General features: G+C 48.5%; 1 long non-coding RNA gene across 1 annotated transcript in view; it reads left to right on the forward strand.

The window, feature by feature from the left end:
* Positions 1-517: 517 nt before the first annotated feature.
* LOC307217218 overlaps positions 518-20,643 on the forward strand; it is a 671,692-nt gene continuing 651,566 nt past the window's right edge. The window contains exon 1 of the long non-coding RNA XR_013839447.1: positions 518-1,323. This is a non-coding gene — a long non-coding RNA (uncharacterized lncRNA). The remainder of the gene's footprint in view (positions 1,324-20,643) is intronic.

The following is a 20,643-nucleotide window of genomic DNA, read 5'->3' on the forward strand; positions in this document are numbered from 1 at the left end:
TGACCTATAAAGCCTTAAACGGCTCAGGACCGCAATACCTCAAGGAGCGCCTCTTTCATGCTTGAGGCAAAGGATCTGGTGCAGACTGAGACTCCTCTGGTTCCAAGTCTGAGCCCAAGTCCCAGGCCATCACAGGAGAGTTGGTCTTGTGTTTGAATCCTGCAGCTGGTTTCCCCCAGGCATCTAGTTTGCAACTCTGAGAACAGGATGCTGGACTGAAGGTTTAAAATTTACTGCATGTAATGCGTTAAAAGAAAATGTGGTGAAAATGATGTATAGATGGTACATCACACCAGTAAAGTTAGCAAAAATGTATAAAGTAAGTAATAAATGTTGGAAATGTAAGGAAAAAGAGGGAACATTTTATCACATGTGGTGGGAGTGTAAAAAGATGAAATGCTTCTGGAAGATGATATATAATGAATCGAAAAAAATGTTGAAATATACTTTTATAAAGAAACCAGAAGCATTTCTCTTAGGTATTGTTGGAAACGATATAAATAAAAAGGAATGTAAGCTTTTTTTATATGCAGTAACAGCAGCAAGAATATTATTGGCCCAAAGATGGAAGCAAGAAGAATTACCAACGATGGAAGAATGGAGGATGAAACTAATGGACTATGCAGAACTTGATAAACTAACAGGAAGGATCTGAAACTGGTGGGACCAGAAGTTTACCGAGGACTGGAGTAAATTTAAGGATTATTTGAAAAGTATTTGCAATGATCAGACGACGTTTGTAGGTTTGCAAGAAGCTTTGTGAGGAATAATATTAGAAATATTGCAAAAATGAAAAAGGAGATGGGATATGTTAAAAATGTAAAGGCAATATTAAGTTAGGAAATGCGTAAGAAGTGAATAAGATGGAGGATTATCAGAGGTGCTGATGGAAGTCCAATAAGAATGTATCTGTGATAAATTGTGTGGTATGTTTTATAATTTTGTATTTTAAAACTAATAATATATATATACAGTGGTGCCTCGCAAGACGAAAATAATCCGTTCCGCGAGTCTCTTCGTCTAGCGGTTTTTTCGTCTTGCGAAGCAACCCTATTAGCGGCTTAGCGGATTAGCGCTATTAGCGGTTTAGCGGCTTAGCGGCTATTAAAGGCTTAGCAGCTTAGCGGCTAAAAGGCTATTAGCGGCTTAGCGGCTTAGAAAAAGGGGGGGGAGCGAGAAAAATCGCAAGAGTTGCAAGATGTTTTCATCTTGCGAAGCAAGCCCGTAGGGAAATTCGTCTTGCGAAGCGCATCGAAAAACGGAAAACCCTTTCGTCTAGTGGGTTTTTCATCTTGCGAGGTATTCGTCTTGCGGGGCACCACTGTGTATATATATATATATATATAGAACAGGATGCTGGACTAAGAATGGGCTGCTGGCCTGATCGAGCAGGCACTTCTGAGGTCCTTATGGCAGTTGTCCTGGCCCCTTGATCATTTTGCTTGTCCTTTCCTGCACCTTTTCCAGCTCTTCGGTGTCCTTCCATGCCTCCTACGTCTTCTCTTTGAGGCAAGGGGCAAATATTCAGCTAATCTGGAGTCTCATGTAACATCTTTGTGCTACAAGGAGCTCACTCCCCTTCTTCTTCTTTAGATACACTAAAAGATAAATGTTTAAACAGCTGCAATTATGAGTTCTGAGTAAGAGAAAATAAAAGGCATTGTGCCTGTGTTGGAGCCGCAAGTCTGGACTTCCTCCAAAAGGGCGGAGCCGGTGGCTGACTCGACCGAATTGCCCCTCATTTTCCCAAATCCCCGGCATGGCGCAACTCTCGCTGCGGGAGATTTCCCTCCCCGACAGTTGAATGAAAAGGCAGAAATGTGGAGAAACCAGCTCGCGTGATTGATCACCTCGCGGCCGCTCCCGGGATTTTGTTCTCGGTGGCCATGGGTCTTTCCTGCTGCCTCTGCTGGGTGCCTTGGCTCCTTGCGAGGGCGGTGATAGCTATCGCCATTCTGCGCTTCAGCACGGATACTTAGGCAGAGTGAATTGGAGCCGCCGATCTTATCACCTGCCGAAGTCTGCCTATGAAACATGTCAGGCAGATGGAGGAAGGAAGGGAGGAGGAGGAACTCAGTGCCTCTGGGTCCGTTAGGAGTCCCCAAACCCTCTTGAGGAATGGGGTGCAGGCACCTTGATTATTTTGAATGTTTAATTTCAATGCAGCTTAATATTTCAAAAATGTATTAAAGCAGCATACAGAAAACAGAAGCGGCAACAGGTAGCTTAAGCAGAAGAGTACAAAAATGCACAGCTACGTATTACATTCACATAGAAAGTGCAGCAATAAAACTGCTAGCACATTTGCAATGCTAAGCAGGGTCTGGTATGGCTTCAAATTGGATGGGGGGCTGCACCTTGAAATCCCTGCATTGCAGAAAGTTGGGCTTAATAAATAATTTTTTTTTAAATTTTGATTTATTTATTTCTACCCTGCCCATCCAGCTGGGTTTCCCCAGCTATTCTGGGCAGCTCCCAGCAGAACATTAAAAACACTATGAAACATCAAACATTAAAAACTTCCCTAAACAGGGCTGCCTTCTGATGTCTTCTAAAAGTCAGATAGTTGTTTATTTCCTTGACATCTGTCCACAGGGCAGGCGCCACCACCGAGAAGGCCCTCTGCCTGGTTCCTGGTAACCTCACTTCTCACAGGTAGGGAACTGGCAGAAGGCCTTTGGAGCTGGACCTCAGTGTCTGGACAGAACGATGGGGGTGGAGATGCTCCTTCAGGTATCCTGGGCCGATGCTGTTTAGATGAACCTCAGGGTCCCTTCCAGCCCAAAGACGCTTTGATTCTATATAAATCAATATTGATTCCTTTTCCTTCTGACACACCCTCCCTCTCATCTGCCCGGTTATCACCCAATGAACTCTCAGCTCATCCACAAAAGTCTCACAACAGAATGAGTTTCTGGAAGGAGCAGACAACATCCTAATCTTGCCCTAGACTTCCCCAAGGTGGACGCTGCTTCCTCAGGCTGCCCACAGCTGTGTCCCATTCAGCCACATTCTCCACACCCAATTCCAGGGGCAGCAAGTTTGTTGAGTTTCCACAGGTGTTTCAGAGGATGAGGAAGGGGTCCCCAACACTCCCAGCTCTTTCTTCACCCCATGCCCTTTCCTCCTCCTTCTCCAGCTGCTTCTCCAGGGTTTGTTTTTGTGGCTCAAGCCCAGGAGAGAAGGAACCTGTGGACAGATGACATTGGTGCGTCTAGGACTAGTATTGTCTACACTGGCCGGCAACAGCTCTCCAGAATTTCAGACAGGATGGAGGAGCCAGGGTGAGAGTTAAACCAGTGAGTTGAGAACCTACTGCCTCACCTGGAGATCTGCTGGATCCTAATTCCACTGATCCCGGCAGATCTAGCCTTAGGCAGCCATTCTTAGGTGTGGTGGGAGGCACCTGGTTGATACAAAACTACCTGTTCACACTTCCCAAAAGAACATGGAACTGAGGCGCAGCTATCTTTGGAAATAAATAAAAACGCTCTGAATTTTGCAATGCAATCAATTCTTCAACCAAATAGTGCGTACAAAATTATAATATGAAGAGAAAGTGTGCATAAGAATGCATTTATAATCATATTTATTTGTGCATTTATTTCTCTGGAGGCCACTCAGTGCATCTAAGTGCTCCACAGTTAAAATAGGCTCCGAAAAAACCCAACAATGCAGCAATGAAAAGAGGTCGAGAGGTCAAAGCCGGTGGAATGCCAATGCAGATGATAATATTTATGAAAATTGCGTGCTGAAATGCATTGCATTTGGGAAAGTGTGTATATTAGGCAGCACTGGGTACAAAAATTGGGATAATTAAGATAAAAGTGCACTAAGATTCTGATGATCCTCGCATGAGGACCTTTTTTTAAAAAAAGGAAAAGTTGAAAGTGATATGCAAATGTGGAGAAATGCAAATTAACATTGGGCAAATGAGAAATGGAAAGATAGGGAGGTTGACTGGTTCATCCACCCCCCATTTCTCTTAATTTTTAAAATTATTATGTACTGAGTTGAATAGGATCCAGAATGCAGCAGTCTGATTGGTCCACAGGAGCCACCCAATCCAGCTCCAGGTGGAAGTGAATCTGCAACCTGATTGGCCTACAGGAGAATCCTGGAATTAGCCAATCACGTGGGGCCCACTGTGTAAATAATGTACAGTGGCATCTCGGGTTACATACACTTCAGATTACATACGCTTCAGGTTACAGACTCCGCTAACCCAGAAATAATGCTTCAGGTTAAGAACTTTGCTTCAGGATAAGAACAGAAATTGTGCTCCGGCGGCGCGGCAGCAGGACGCCCCATTAGCTAAAGTGATGCTTCAGGTTAAGAACGGATCTCTGGAACGAATTAAGTTCTTAACCCAAGGTACCACTGTATATAAGGCAGACATTCTGGGGGAACTTCCATTCCTCCTCACCACTATGAGCTGAATAAAGAACATGAAATCCACACTCGACTCCGAGTGTATTTCAAAAATGCTTCCCCAATTTGCATGCCTGCCCTGTCCCCCACTCCGTGCAGCTGCAGATCTGCACGAAAAGGCAGCAGCGTTTGGGGCGATGCAGGAGGTGCCCCACCCAATGTCAAGAGGAGGATTAACTGTTCCTTGACACCTGGAGGGCCGCGGCGGCCAATTCTGAGCGCAGTGACCTCAAAGCTCAGCCGAAACAGACATTATTTGCCTTACAAAGGATGGCAAATCAAACAAGGGAGAGGGAAGGAGGGAGATGGCATGGCAAGCAACTTCTCCTGTGGTGGGAAAGGCAAAATATGACATAGCATATCTGTAAGAAGCAGGCTCTCCAAATAGTATAGTATGGGGGGGGGGAGCCTGGGAGCTATTTACACACACACACCCCCAGTTCATCTCTCACACATGGAGGGATTGTGCCATCCCCTGACTCACACTGGATGAATCACAGGGTGGAATCCTTAAAGGCAACTGCAGAAAAAAGAGGAAGGGGGGGAATATCCACCTCGTTTTTATATGCATTTAATTTCTGGGGTGTATGAGGAATGGTCCAGGGAGTGGTGAAGTTGAGCCCGGAGAAGAGAAGATGCAGGGCTCATCCATAATTGCCAAAAAAGCGAAGGTCGGAGCAGCTACGTATAATAATAATAATAATAATAATAATAATAATAATAATAATAATAATTTATTTATAACACATCCATCTGGCTGGGTTTCCCCAGCCACTCTGGAAGTCTTCCAGCAAAATACAGTGGTACCTTGGGAGTCTGTAACCTGAAGCGTATGTAACCTGAGGTACCACTGTATTAAAATGCAATAATTAATCACACCTTAAAAACTTCCCTAAACAGGGCTGCCTTCAGATGCCTTCTAAAAGTCAAATACAGTGGTACCTCGGGTTAAGTACTTAATTCATTCCGGTCCGTTCTTAACCTGATACTGTTCTTAACCTGAAGCACCACTTTAGCTAATGGGGCCTCCCGCTCCCGCCGTGCGATTTCTGTTCTCATCCTGAAGCAAAGTTCTTAACCCAAGGTACTATTTCTGGGTTAGCGGAGTCTGTAACCTGAAGCGTATGTAACCTGAAGCGTATGTAACCCGAGGTACCACTGTAGTTGTTCATTTCCTTGACATCTGGCAGGAGCGCGTTCCTCAGGGCGGGCACCACCACCGAAAAGGCCCTCTGCCTGGTTCCCTGTAACCTCACTTCTCACAGGGAGGGAACCGCCAGAAGGCCCTCGGAGCTGGACCTCAGTGTCCTGTGTGAGTGTCTGGAGGCGGTTGGAGGATGGATGGCAGCTAACAGATTGAGGTTGAATCCTGACAAGACAGAAGTACTGTTTTTGGGGGACAGGAGGCGGGCAGGTGTGGAGGATTCCCTGGTCCTGACTGGGGTAACTGTGCCCCTGAAGGACCAGGTGCGCAGCCTGGGAGTCATTTTGGACTCACAGCTGTCCATGGAGGCACAGGTCAAATCTGTGTCCAGGGCAGCTGTTTACCAGCTCCATCTGGTACGTAGGCTGAGACCTTATCTGCCTGCAGACTGTCTCGCCAGAGTGGTGCATGCTCTAGTTATCTCCCGCTTGGACTACTGCAATGCGCTCTACGTGGGGTTACCTTTGAAGGTGACTCGGAAACTCCAATTAATCCAGAATGGGGCAGCTAGACTGGTGACTGGGGGCGGCCGCCGAGACCACATAACACCAGTCTTGAAAGACCTACATTGGCTCCCAGTATGTTTCCGAGCACAATTCAAAGTGTTGGTGCTGACCTTTAAAGCCCTAAACGGCCTCGGTCCAGTATACCTGAAGGAGCGTCTCCACCCCCATCATTCTGCCCGGACGCTGAGGTCCAGCGCCGAGGGCCTTCTGGCGGTTCCCTCATTGCGAGAAGCAAAGCTACAGGGAACCAGGCAGAGGGCCTTCTCGGTAGTGGCGCCCACCCTGTGGAACGCCCTTCCAGCAGATGTCAAAGCGATAAACAACTACCTGACATTCAGAAGACATCTTAAGGCAGCCCTGTTCAGGGAAGTTTTTAACGTGTGATTTTACTGTATTTTTGGTTTTTATGGAAGCCGCCCAGAGTGGCTGGGAAGGCCCAGCTAGATGGGCGGGATATAAATAATAAATTATTATTATTATTATTATGTCCGGGCTGAACTATGGGGTGGAGATGCTCCTTCAGGTCTACTGAACCGAGGCCGTTTAGATGAGCCTCTGGGTCCCTTTCAGCCCAAAGACGCTTTGATTCTATACCTATACAGTCATACCTCATGTTACGTTTGCTTCAGGGTGTGCGTTTTCAGGTTGTGTCCCACGGCAACCCGGGTATCGCCGCTCGTGCATGCACAGATGTGCAAAATGACATCACACGCATGCGCAGAAGCGACGAATCACGATCAGCGCACACGCAGGCGCAGGTTGCGTTCTGCTCATAGCTGTCAACGTTTCCCTTTTTTTTAAGGGAAATCCCCTTATTCCGAATAGGATTCCTCGCAAGAAAAGGGAAAACTTGACAGCTATGGTTCTGCTCATGTTGCGAACGGGCCTCTTGAACGGATCCCGTTTGCAACCAGAGGAACCACTGTACTTTCCAAGTAAAGGTCAGCGCTGTCGTCCCCCCGGAAAACCTGTTCTTTAGTGCTAAATTGGAACAAACAGTAGTCTGCAGAGGGGAATGACTGCTGTTTGCTCTGATTCAGGGCTAAAGGTTGAGTTTCCCCGGGATATTCCCTGAGAGGTGATTTGAGAGTCACCCTGAAGTATATGAAAGGCTGTCTCAGGGGAGATGGAGGTGGCTTTCCCCCTGCTGCTTCAGAGGACAGACCACAAAGCAAGGGACTCAGATGACAAGGAAGGAGGCTCCAGCTAAACATTTGGAAGTTCATTAGTGGAACAGACTTCCTCGGAAGGCGGTGGACTCTCCTTCATCAGAGGTCTTTAAGCAGAGGTTGGGTGGCCATCTGCCAGGCATGCTTTAGCTGTATACCAGTGGTCAGCAAACTTTTTCAGAAGGGGGCCAGTCACCTGTCCCTCAGACCTTGTGGGGGGCCAGACTATATGTTGCCATGATTATGACCCGCATTCTTGGCAAAAACTCTTATTGGGACCAACCCCAATGTTGCCCAAATGTGATTTGGAGGGGGGTGTTCCCTCATACACCCACGCTGCTTCCTTTGCGTTTCACGTGTCGACAGTTCTTATTTCTCTTGTAAGGCGGGGTGGGGGGCTGAGGTAAGCATGCCATTCCTGTCAGCCCTGGAGAGCGTGTGCACACGCGTGAGTGAAGGGAAAAGCCGTTGGCCACGCTAAGTCAGGGCGGCGCCGCTCAAGCAAAAGCGTTCTTTTCCCCACGTGAGGGAAGACGAGGTGGTGGTGGCTATTTACCTTTGTGTAGGAATAATGGAGGACAACAGGAGGTTGGATGCAGGTGAGCTGTGCAGAAGTGCGCTGGCAAGCATGCTTCAAGACAAGCTGCCGGCTAACTCTGTAGAGGCTCCTTTTATTAGCACAATATGCAAAACCAGTCAGATACATTTTGGACTGTGACCGTTACACATCTTCTGAGATCGAGGGGTGGTACAAAGTTATTTTGGCACCTGTTTCCACTGCGTCATTTTCCCCTTGCACAATGTATGATGCAGGAGACAAAGGTCACAGACAGGGTACGGCAGACCACTAAGAGAGAAAAGGTTAGATAGAACACATGATGTTCAGACAGCTAAGGCCTGTCTGCAGGTGGAAGTGTGCTCCACACCCAGCGATCATTCCTTCATCTTTCCATGGCTCGCACCGTGTAGCTAATGAGCAGCCTCCCCAGCAGAGCACAGAACTGGTTCGGGGTGCATCCGCCCAGGCGCTCCCCACTTCCTCTGGCAGGGAGCACTGCCACCACAGACACTGGTGGGCGTCGCTCCCAAGGCGCCTCCGAGCCCCTGCCGCCACAACTGCCCTTCTTAAGGTCAGTTGCCGGCAGCTCCATGGTGGAAATTCGAACTGTGGTTGCTTTTCCCTCTTCCGCACCCCAGAATAAAAGATTGCTGCACGTGCGATGGACAGAGAAGGGGCTTGTCTCGAACAGCCACCCGCCTCACCCGCCTCACCCCCAAGCCTGGCTGAGTTGCAAAAACCATCGTGCACACACACTATGGTGGCTGCCTGGATTCCTGGACCGTCCGCGGGTGGGATCTAGAAGGCAATTGGGCCTGATCCGGCCCGCAGACCTTAGTTTGTTGACCCATGCTATATACCAACACTGAGCTACCCCCTTAGAGTTATTTCTATGCAGAAGAAGAATCATTTATGAAAACAGGCTCTGCATTTGCACAGAGCAATGTCTCCCATGCATACCATATGGGTGAGGAATTTGGTCCAGCAATTTACACACCACCCATAGGCAGCTACCCTTCAAAAGTCACATTTCTCTGAATTTTGCGGTGCAATTCTCCAACCCAGTAGTGTGTTTGAAAATGCATATATTAGGGGAAAGTGCACTTTAAAAAAAATACTTATATTAGTGAGAATAACATGGAAATATGCATCGTATCAGAGAACGTTGCTTGAAGAAATGTGTGTATTTCATACAAAGATGGGTACATTGAGAGAAACGCACATGAAGGTGCCAATTAAATTTCAAGCAGGCTGTTTTATTTTTTAAAACATCCTAAATGATGCAAAACAAATGAGAAAGTGAGAGAGAGTGTTGGCCAAGCATCCCTAGTGTAAACTAGTGAATTGGTAGATGCACTGTTGGTTTTATACGATGCCCCTTCATCCATATAGATATTTCCGCCCGCTCCTAACCTGCTGCATGTGCCCTTGTGGGACCCTGTATTCTGCCTGGCAAGCGCGATCTGTCTGGCAAGCATATGCAGCGAAAACCTTTTCCGCCGTCATGTGGGCTAGGAACTTGGCAAGCGCAGAGGACTTTTGCTCTCCCTCGCAGCGCAGATGCCTGGAGAGAGAGCAGATAACCATCGTGTTCTGGTGACAGCTGGGATCAGCCAGACAAAGGCATTTAAACACCCTCCTTAATGGGTTCTTTCTTGAGTGACTTTATAATTAAATCGCCCATCACTTCTCTGTGTACTTTTCAAAGGCCCTGTAAAGGACCTCAATGATCCCCGTGGAGAGACAAATGCATTCCTTGGACTAGGCAAAAGGAAAAAAGCAGCCTTGTTTCTCCACGCAGCCTGGTGACGCAGCCAGCCCTGGTGCATCTCCCCTCGTGGGAACTGGAAAAGGTAACCCTATCTCCGTGGAAGCAGCCTGAACACGGGGGGGCGTGAGTGACGCTCTTGAAGCAGAGCTGAATATGCCAGAGACGCCCAACAGGTTGTTCAGAGGGTAGAGAGTTGCTCTTGTGCAGGTGTCAGCAAACGTACCGCACCTCGGGCCAGTGTCTCCAGCACCGATCACGCGGTGGGCTGGAGGGCAGGGGAGCGCATGCCCATACGTGTACACACACACTATTTCTGACACACTTGCGGGTCAGAGGAGCACCGGAAGTAGCTTGTGTGCATGTGCATGGGCCTCCTCCGACCCAGATGTGCACCTGAAATAATGCTTGCACATGTGCAAATAATGCTTGCACATGTGCAAATAATGCTTGTGCATGTGCACAAGCTACTTCCGGTGGTTCTCCGACCCAGAAGTGGGCAGCCACGCAGCACAGCGCTGGTAAGAGTGGGCAGTGGCAGCGGGCAGCGGGGATTGCCACTGGCCGGATAAACAAGTCCCAAGGGCCTTATCCAGCCCTCGGGCCTTAGTTTGGGGACCCCTGCTCTTGTGCCTGGATTCTGCTTGTGGGTTTTCCCCAGGGATCTGGTCGGCTCCTGTGAGAACACGATGCTGGACTGGACACGCCATTGGCCTCATCCAGCAGACTCTTTTCTTAAGGTGACTGCTTCCAAACAGCAGACACACTGCAATCCAATCCAATCTCCTTTATTGACACAGAAGCAGGCACACTCCTGGTGAGCTGTGACTGGCCCTTGCCAAGCCAATGTAGAAATGAATGCCACAGATATGGAGAGATGAAGCTGAATAAAACTTTCCATGCAGCTGTTCCAGGGGATGTGCAGGAGGACATCAGAAAATCCTGGGTGCTGGACCATGAGTATCTAATCCAGCATTTGGTCCTCACTATGGCCAAGCAGGGACACGGATGTCACTGTGGGTTAAACCACAGAGCCTAGGGCTTGCCTATCAGAAGGTCAGCGGTTCGAATCCCTGCACCAGGGTGAGCTCCCGTTGCTCGGTCCCTGCTCCTGCCAACCTAGCAGTTTGAAAGCACATCAAAGTGCTAGTAGATAAATAGGTACCGCTCCAGCGGGAAGGTAAACAGCGTTTCCGTGCGCTGCTCTGGTTCGCCAGAAGTGGCTTAGTCATGCTGGCCACGTGACCCGGAAGCTGTACACCGGATCCCTTGGCCAGTAAAGCCAGATGAGCACCGCAACCCCAGAGTCGGCCACGACTGGACCTAATGGTCAGGGCCCCACCCCCTTTACCTTTATGGCCAAGCCAATGGGAAGCCCACTGTGCTGGGCCTGGGGGTAACTGGAGTAATGCGGTCCAGATCCGAATCCAAGGGCTCCACGAGGAGTCAGTCTGACAGGGCCAAGGCAGGACACAAGGCAGGAAACCAGGCTAGGTCAGGCACAGGATCTCAGGCAGGATCTAGCGTACCGCAATGTTGCTCCCGCAACCTGGGGCAGGGTCCGACAGACTTTTTTCTTTGTCGGGGTAATGGCCAGTCCTGATCCCCCAGTGACTCACCTCCCTGTCTCACCTGAAGGCGAGCACTCCTCCTGCAAGTACTCACGTCTCTCCTTCTCTCAGATCTCAGTCTCTGCAGCTCGGGAGACGTTGGTGGGTGACTAGACCCAGAGGCCGCCTCAGCCTCCCCTGACCCAACTGGTAGTGGAGCAGCTGTAAGTGATGGCCCAGCTGGAGGCAATGAGGTCATCCCCACATCTGGAGCCAGGGCAGGATCAGGCCCCTGACTCGGCCCAGCTGGTGCTTGTTGCCGGGGAACAGTCTGTGCAGACTGGGACTCTTCAGGATCAGGCCCCGGACTTGGTTCAGGTGATGCCTGAGGCAAAGGATCCGGTGCAGACTGAGGCTCCTCTGGTTCTGAGTCCGAGCCCGAGTCCCAGGACATCACACCCAGAAAGAGGACCCAAGCACAAGAATCTTCTTCTCTGCTGTGGTTTCCAGCAACTGGTATTCAGACGCATCATTGCCTCCAACAACATAGGCAGGGCAGAACCACTGCGGCTAGCCATCACCAGTAGCCCCTCTCCTCCTTGAATTTTAAAGCCACCTGGGGGGTTGGTGGCCATTGCTGCCTCTTGTGGCAGTGAGTTCCATAGTTTAACTCTGCATTGCATGAAGAAGGACTTCCTGGAAGTTGGATCTTCCACTGATATGTTTCTGCTTCGCTAGATACTGTGACTTTGTTCAAAACCTGCAGAAGCAGGGAAATAGCAAAACAGCACCCGTTCCCCCTTCTCCCTCCCCCAAATGAGCCCCGAAGCATCAGCCTGCGAGGCCTGCATAGTAAGTCACCCACCATCTCCCCACCCCCTTTCCAGGGATCTGCGGGCAAATGCCCAGTTCTCCGAGAGAGTTGTGCCTCCTGTTTGTTGAGGAAGTGCCTTGTGCCCTGATTGATTAGTTCAAATAAACGGGCAGGGAAGGGCACTCTGTCTCCCGATGATCGTTTCTTTTCTCCTCCTCCCTTTGTTCTGTCCAAACTCCCAGGGACCTGCCCAGCCCATCATCACAACCCGTTGAATATGCCGCAGATTGGTAAATTAACAGCCGGTGGTTGTTTCTGTAAGCTGAGCTAGTTGCAGGGCTGTGTCTAAAAGGGAGAATTAAGCCGAATGTAAACAGACGGTGGGCCCACTCCTGTTTGTGTTTCGGTCCAATGGTATAAGTGTTTTCATGATTTATTTTTTTTAATGAATTTGATGAGACATTGCCAGCTAGGTTGCCACCAACCCCAGGGGCTCATTCAGCAGTGGAAGGGGAGATCAAAACCGGATAAAACGTTAGTCAAGAGCTGTTGCCCATTTAGAAACATAGGAAGGCCACTCTTAGATTGTCATTTGTCCTGATCTACCTCTAAAAGGGGAAGCGGGTAGTGCTGTGGTCTAAACCACAGAGCCTAGGGCTTGCTGATCAGAAGGTTGGCAGTTGAAATCCCCACAACGGGGTGAGCTCCCATTGCTCGGTCCCTGCTCCTGCCAACCTAGCAGTTCGAAAGCACATCAAAGTGCAAGTAGATAAATAGGTACCACTCTGGCGGGAAGGTAAACGGCGTTTCCGTGCGCTGCTCTGGTTCGCCAGAAGCGGCTTTGTCATGCTGGCCACATGACCTGGAACTTGTACGCCGGCTCTCTCGGCCAGTAAAGCGAGATGAGCGCCGCAACCACGGAGTTGGTCACGACTGGACCTAATGGTCAGGGGTCCCTTTACCCTTTACCTCTAAAGGGTGGGTTTACCATTGGAAAAGATCAGGGCAAGAGGAAAACTGCTTGAAACTGCCTAGGAAGCGTAGGTCAAGTAGGAAACCACTCAGAACCCATGCATTCGAAGCACAGGGCAAGCGGAAGGGTGGATAAGCCATAAATAAGACCATTGGTCCATCTAGTTTAGTGTTGTCTTTGCTGACTGGCCCTGCTGGATTCCAGGCAGGAAGTCTCCACAGCAGCAAAAAAAAAAGCTAACGCTATTCTAGGCTGCAGATGTAGAGTGTCCAGATCAAAGGAAGTAGATGAAAGTAATGGACTATATGGAATTGGCGGAGATGACTGGCAGAATCTGAGACCAGGGAGAAGAGTTGGTGGAAGAAGATTGGAAGAAATTTAAAGATTATTTACAGAAACATTGCAAAATTAATGAATGTCAAAATGATGTTGGAATGAAATGAAGTGGTTTTAGTAATAAGGTTAAATAGGAATACGTAAAAATGGATTGATACTAGATGAAAAGTATAAAGTTACAATATGTGAAGATAAAGAACTAAGATAAAACAAAGAGGGTAAGGATTTGCTGAAATAACTATTTGAACTGGAATACAAAAAAGGGAGGTGTGAGGAAGTCATGAAAATAAGTAAATGAATTGTAAGATATAGAAAGAGGGACTTATTTTTAACTGTTTTTATTCTTTTTGTAATCTGTATTTCTTTGTTTTTTCTCTTTATTTTTTCTGTATTCTTTTTCTTATTGAAATCTTAATAAATATTATTTGAAAAAACAAAACAAAGGAAGTAATAGTACCGCTTCTTCTACCTTAGCCAGACCACGGCTGGCCTCCTCTCTCCAGTTCTGGGTGCCACAATTTAAGAAGGATGTTGAGAAGCTGGAAGGTAATCAGAGGAGGGCCATTGAGATGGTCAAGGGTCTGGAAACCAAGCCTGATGAGGAACGGTCGAAGGATCTGGGTCTGTTAGCCTGGAGAAGACCTGGCAGCCATCTTCAGATATCTGGAAGGCTGTCCCATGAAAAATGGAGCAAGCTTTTTCTCCTGCTGCTCCGATGGATTCAAATGACAAGGCAGGAGATTCTGGCTAAACATTGGGAGGAACTTTCTGATGGTGAAAGCTGCTCAGTAGTGGAACAGACAACCTCAGAAGGTGGAGGACTCTCCTGCACTGGAGAGTTTACCCTTTAACATCTTGCTTGCTCTCCTCTGTCCACGTGCCAGTAGACTAGAGCAGGTCAAGGGAAAGAGATTTACAATGCATTGGCAGCTAAATGCAAGTTGGCCGAAGGAGCCTCTCCCTTTGGTCTCTTTCCTGGATGTCCTTGCTATTACTTAACCCACTGCAGGTACAGAGCCTTCTCATTTACGAAACCCAAATCCATTCATCGGTTTCCACCCCACGCCATTGATAATAATGGGGGATTTTTTTTCCTGGTTCTTTTGTAACCTGGGTTGTCAGGGGTGAATAATGGCCTTTGTGGCTCACACAATTTGACAGTTGCTTGGAGTCCTCTGCTTTCGCCTCTGGGCTCCGGGAGAGCAAGTGAGCGATGGATGCAAGGCTGGCACGGAAGAACAATCGCTCAGGGCCAACCTGACCGCGAAGGAGATTTGCCTGGGGGAGGTGAGCACAGGACAAGAATCGCGGGAGTCCCTGCCAACTATGTCATGTGCAAGTCCAGGGAAGGTGGGTGGAGGCGAAGGATTATTAGTCATGACTCCTGAACAGAACCACCAATGAGCTTAGAGGCAGCAGGTGCAATGACCCCTAGGGTTTCACAGCAGTCAAGGCCATAAGAAGATAAGTGTGCATAGTTAGACTGTGGAACTCACTGCCACTGTGTTGGCCACCAACTTAGATGGCCAGGATGGCTCCGTGATCGGAGGCAGCAATGCTTTGAATACCAGCTGCTTGGAGATGCAGGAGGGGAGAGGGCTCTTGTGCAAGAATCCTGCTTGCAGATTTCCCACAGAGAAGCAGGATTAAAGCAGAAGAGCAACTCTCCCAACCTGCGGTTTCTAGCAAATAGTATTCAGAAGCCTTGCTACCTCCTCATTCTCGGAATGTGGAAGGGGAACTCCTTTGGTGTTTACACACATTGCTGCCTCCACTTTTTCTTCCAACTCTGGACAAAGTTTGGCCAATTCCCAGTTCCCTTATCTTTTAGTTAAACAAGCTGGAGCTTAGTGTGTATTATTATTATTTTAACCCTCTTTTTCTTGATTGTTAGGAGCTGGGGGGGGGAGAGGGAAGTCAGTGTCAATTCTGGTCGCCTCACCTCAAGAAGGATATTGCAGAGTTGGTAAAGGTTCAGAAAAGGGCAACCAAAATGATAGAGGGGCTGGAGCGACTCCCCCAAGAAGAAAAGTTGTGGCATTTGGGACTTCTTAGTTTAAGAAGAAAAAGTGAGTCAGAGGTGACATGACTGAAGTTTATACATGACTGAAGTAGGCAGAGGAAAGCCCCCCCCCCCTTTCCTAACACCAGAGCTCACAGGCATCCCATGAAGTTGAACACTGGAAGATTCAGGACAGATTGAAGGAAGGGCATCTTCATGAAGTGCATAGATAAACTATGGAACTCACTGCCACAGGACGCAGTGGTGGCCACCAATCTGGTTGGCTTTAAAAAAGAAGATTAGACAAATTCATGGAGGGAGAGGGCTATTAGCCATGATGGCTAGACCATAAAGAAGGCTGATCGCCGAAGAATTGATGCTTTTGAATTATGGTGCTGGAGGAGACTCTTGAGAGTCCCATGGACTGCAAGAAGATCAAACCTCTCCATTCTGAAGGAAATCAGCCCTGAGTGCTCACTGGAAGGACAGATCCTGAAGCTGAGGCTCCAAGACTTTGGCCACCTCAGGAGAAGAGAAGACTCCCTTGGAGGGCACAAGGAGAAGGGGACGACAGAGGACGAGATGGTGGGACAGTGTTCTCGAAGCTACCAGCATGAGTTTGACCAAACTGTGGGAGGCAGTGGAAGACAGGAGTGCCTGGCGTGCTCTGGTCAAGGGGGTCACGAAGAGGCGGACACGACTAAACAACAACAGCCATGATGGCTCTGCTCTGCCTCCACCATCAGAGGAAGCAATACTCCTGATTAGCAGCTGCTGTAAAAATACAGGAGGGGAGAAAGTTGCTCTTGAGTTTGAATCCTGCTTGCGAGTTTCCCAGAGGAATTTGGTTGGTTACTGAGAGAGCAGGAAGCTGGACTTGAGGGGACATTGGACTTACCCAGGAGGCTGTTCTTATGTGCACAGGTAGAGGCCGATTACATGTGTTCAGTGTAACATGTGAACAGCCCCAAAGCCCTCTTACTTTGCATAATGGAGTGATGTAAAAGGTGAAGAAAAGGAAAGGACCCCTGGGCAGTTAAGTCCTGTCAAAGGCGACTATGGGGTTGTGGCGCTCATCTCGTTTTCAGGCCAAGGGAGCCGGTGTTTGTCCAAAGACAGCTTTCTGGGTCATATGGCCAGCAGGACTAAACCGTTTCTGGTGCAACGGGACACCGTGATGGAAACCAGAGTGCACAGAAACACCGTTTACCTTCCCGCTGGAGCGGTACCTATTTATCTACTTGCACTTTGACGTGCTTTCGAACTGCTGGGTTGGCAGGAGCTGGGACAGAGCAACAGGAGCTCACCCCGTCACAGGGATTCGAACCGCCAACCTTCCAATCAGCAAGCCTCAGTGGTTTAGACCATAGCGCCACCTGCAAGGGGTTGGTCGCTTGAGGTCCCTTCCAAATCTACAATTCTGTGACTCTATAAACTACCCTTTATTCCCTTAGAGCTTTATTGTTCTGTGAGTTAATTTCTGGACTCCACCATATACACAGACTTCTCATTAGTTTCCCAGAACAATCTGGGTGATGGCAACCACCAATGTAGACCATCTCCATCTCCATCTCTTGCAGGGGAACACATTTGAGCATGGACTGCGATTGTGAAAAGTGAGGGCATTCTGTTCCGCATTCGCCCAGCAGATGGCAATGAGGAGGAGCTTTGCAAAGGAAAATCTGGCAGAGGTTGAATGCCTCCGGGCTCTAAAGGTGAACATTCTCAAGGCAAGCAAGCTGTGAGTGGCACAACCTGTTGTACAAGAGTAAGCCAGAAGTGCAGGTCATGGCTTGGTGGGGGGGGGGCACCTGGATCACTCAACATAACTATAAATATACAGCCAAGTTTAGCATGCTCTGATGGCCTCCATAAATACTTCTCTCCCCCTTCTTGCCTTGTTGCAGTCTGTCTCTTTTTTCCAACTTCCACACCAGGCCTGGAATGCGACCAGAAGCTGACTCCCAAGCCAAGGAAATTGCAGGAAGAGAAGGCTTGTTTTCTTAGGTCTGTATTCCATGCAATCTCATTGTTTGCAGGGTGAGATTTTTTTTATGGGTAGTGGAAGTCTGTGTTCTTTTTTTTAAAAAAAATAATTTTTTATTGTTAAAATAATTCAGCATTAATACAAACATATTGCGAATATACAAACGTATGTTTGTATATTCGCAATATGTTTGTATTTCATACAATCCTTTAAAATGTTCAAACATACTTACACTCAGTTCCACAGATCCCCTCATCCCACCTTTGTGTTAGACTTCCAATCTACTCAATTGCAGTTTCTTTCCACTTCTATTACTTTCTTTCACACACCTTTAACCTAATTTCATGCTTCTTTTTCTATTACACATTGTTATCCATCTTATTTAGCATTCCAGTATTTAAAAGCAATGACAAACCTAGACAGCATCTTAAAAAGCAGAAAAGGTGTATCTGAAGAAGTGTGCATGCACACGAAAGCTCATACCAAGAACTAACTTAGTTGGTCTTTAAGGTGCTACTGGAAGGAATTTTTTTTGTTTTGACTATGGCAGACCAACACGGCTACCTATCTGTAACTTAAAAAGCAGAGACATCACCTTGCCAACAAAGGTCCGTATAGTAAAAGCTCTGGTTTTCCCAGTAGTGATGTATGGAAGTGAGAGCTGGACCATAAAGAAGGCTGATCGCCGAAGAATGGATGCTTTTGAATTCTGGTGCTAGAGGAGACTCTTGAGAGTCCCATGGACTGCAAGAAGATCAAACTGATCCATTCTTAAGGAAATCAGCCCTGAGTGCTCACTGGAAGGACAGCTCCTGAAGCTGAGGCTCCAAGACTTTGGCCACCTCATGAGAAGAGAAGACTCCCTGGGAAAGACCCTGATGTTGGGAAAGATGGAGGGCGCAAGGAGAAGGGGACGACAGAGGACGAGATGGTGGGACAGTGTTCTCGAAGCTACCAGCATGAGTTTGACCAAACTGTGGGAGGCAGTGGAAGACAGGAGGGCCTGGCGTGCTCTGGTCCAGGGGGGCAAGAAGAGGTGGACACAACTAAACGACTAAACAACAAATTTAAAAGGGAAGTTTTTTATTCTAATAGGAGTTCTGATTTTTCAATATGGTTTTGCAAGTATCCTTTAAACACCTTCCAGGTGTTTGTGTTCTTCTGAGGATCGTACATACCTCTATTTTTAGGGAGGCAAGCAGGTGGGAAGCTTGCCTCTCCGACACCAGAGAGCGGCCTGGTAATGCTGGAGTGGCAGAGCGCATGCTGTGCATGCAGAAGGCTCCAGGTTCCATCTGTGGGCTCTCAAGGTAAAAAGATCTCCAGTACCTGGAGAAAGAAAGGGATCTTCCAGGGACCTGAGAGTGGGCCCCAGCGGTCTCATTCTACAGAAGCCAACATCATATGCTTCTCAGAGAGAAACCTCAACATGTGCTTTCCAGGTTCCATCTCAAGAAGCAATGCTAACAGAATCACAGAGTGGAATAATAATAATAATAATAATAATAATAATAATAATAATAATTTATTATTTGTACCCCACCCATCCGGCTGGGTTTCCCCAGCCACTCTGGGCGGCTTCCAACAAAGTTTAAAAATACATTAAAATGTCATACATTAAAAACTTCCCTAAACAGGGCTGCCTTCAGATGTCTTCTAAAAGTCAGATAGTTTTTTATTTCCTTGACATCTGATGGGAGGGCGTTCCACAGGGCAGTTGCCACCACTGAGAAGGCCCTCTGCCTGGTTCCCTGTAGCTTTGCTTCTTGCAGTGAGGGAACCACCAGAAGGCCTTCAGTGCTGGACCTCAGTGTCCGGGCAGAACGATGGGGGTGGAGACGCTCCTTCAGGTATACTGGGCTGAGGCCATTTAGGGCTTTCAAGGTCAGCACCAACACTTTGAATTGTGCTCGGAAATGTACTGGGAGCCAATTTAGGTCTTTCAAGACCGGTGTTATGTGGTCTCGGCGGCTGCTCCCAGTCACCAGTCTGGCTGCCGCATTCTGGATTAGTTGTAGTTTCTGGGTCACCTTCAAAGGTAGCCCCATGTAGAGCGCATTGCAGTAGTCCAAGAGGGAGATAACTAGAGCATGCACCACTCTGGCAAGACAGTCCGCAGGCAGGGAGGGTCTCATGCTGCATACCAGATGGAAGAGCTGGAAGGGACCAATGGTGGAGGAAGGGGGTGCCGTGGGTGCCATGCTCCCCGAGTGTCATCCCTTGGGGGGGCTGACATCACTGCAACCCCCCCCCCCCCGGATGCTCACCCCGCCCCCCCAGGTGGCTAGCCCCACCTCAGGTGCACAGCATATGTGCCTCTCCAGGTGCCAGAGCAGCTAGCTCCACCTCTGGAAGGGACCCCCAAGCGTCACCTACCCCCTAAAATTCAGGAATCACAGTTAAAGAATCCCTGGTGCATGGTTTCACAACCTTGTTAAAAACCTCCAACGAAAGAGACTTCCTCTGTTTGCATAATTCTTTTTTTGTGCTTCATTAGCACTGAAATGTATGGCAGTGCAGATAACACGCCCCCCATGTCACCTTTAAAGAAACGAAAACCATTATGTCTACATGAGACGTGGGACGGGTCACATGCCATGAAGGGGAACGGACAGAGAGATGCCTCTGTGCCAGCCAGGATGGAGGCAGCTGCGGTGCGGAGGCCTCAGGTGGGCACTGTGAGCAGCCAGGCAGTGCTAATGTCAACACAGAAGCAGCTCATCAAAGCCTGTTACTGTCAATGATCAAATTGGAGATGGCTCAATTAAGGTGCGGCGCCACGGGCGCCCCTCATGCCCTCTCCCTGCTTGGCATGTCCCTGTTGCACATTAACTCTCATGTCCCACATCTCTGCCAGCAGCGTCCAGTCGGCCGAAGGAGCCTTTGTTATCGCTGGGCTGCTCCGAGAGCTGGGAACTTATTAATTTAATTCTAAAATCTGTGTCCCGCGTCCTGCCCTTTCACCTTTTGATAATGAAAATGCAAAATTTTGTGGACTGTCTCTCCAGAGTGGTGCATGCTCTGGTTATCTCCCGCTTGGACTACTGCAATGCGCTCTATGTGGGGCTACCTTTGAAGGTGACCCAGAAACTACAACTAATCCAGAATGCAGCAGCTAGACTGGTGACTGGGAGCGGCTGCCGGGACCACATAACACCGGTCCTGAGAGATGTGCATTGGCTCCCAGTACGTTTCCGAGCACAATTCAAAGTGTTGGTGCTGACATTTAAAGCCCTAAAAGGCCTTGGTCCAGTATACCTGAAGGAGCATCTCCACCTCCATTGTTCAGCCTGGACACTGAGGTCCAGCTCCGAGGGCCTTCTGGCAGTTCCCTCATTGTGAGA

The sequence above is a fragment of the Podarcis cretensis genome (assembly GCF_951804945.1).
Source record: "Podarcis cretensis genome assembly, chromosome: 5".
NCBI lineage: Eukaryota > Metazoa > Chordata > Lepidosauria > Squamata > Lacertidae > Podarcis > Podarcis cretensis.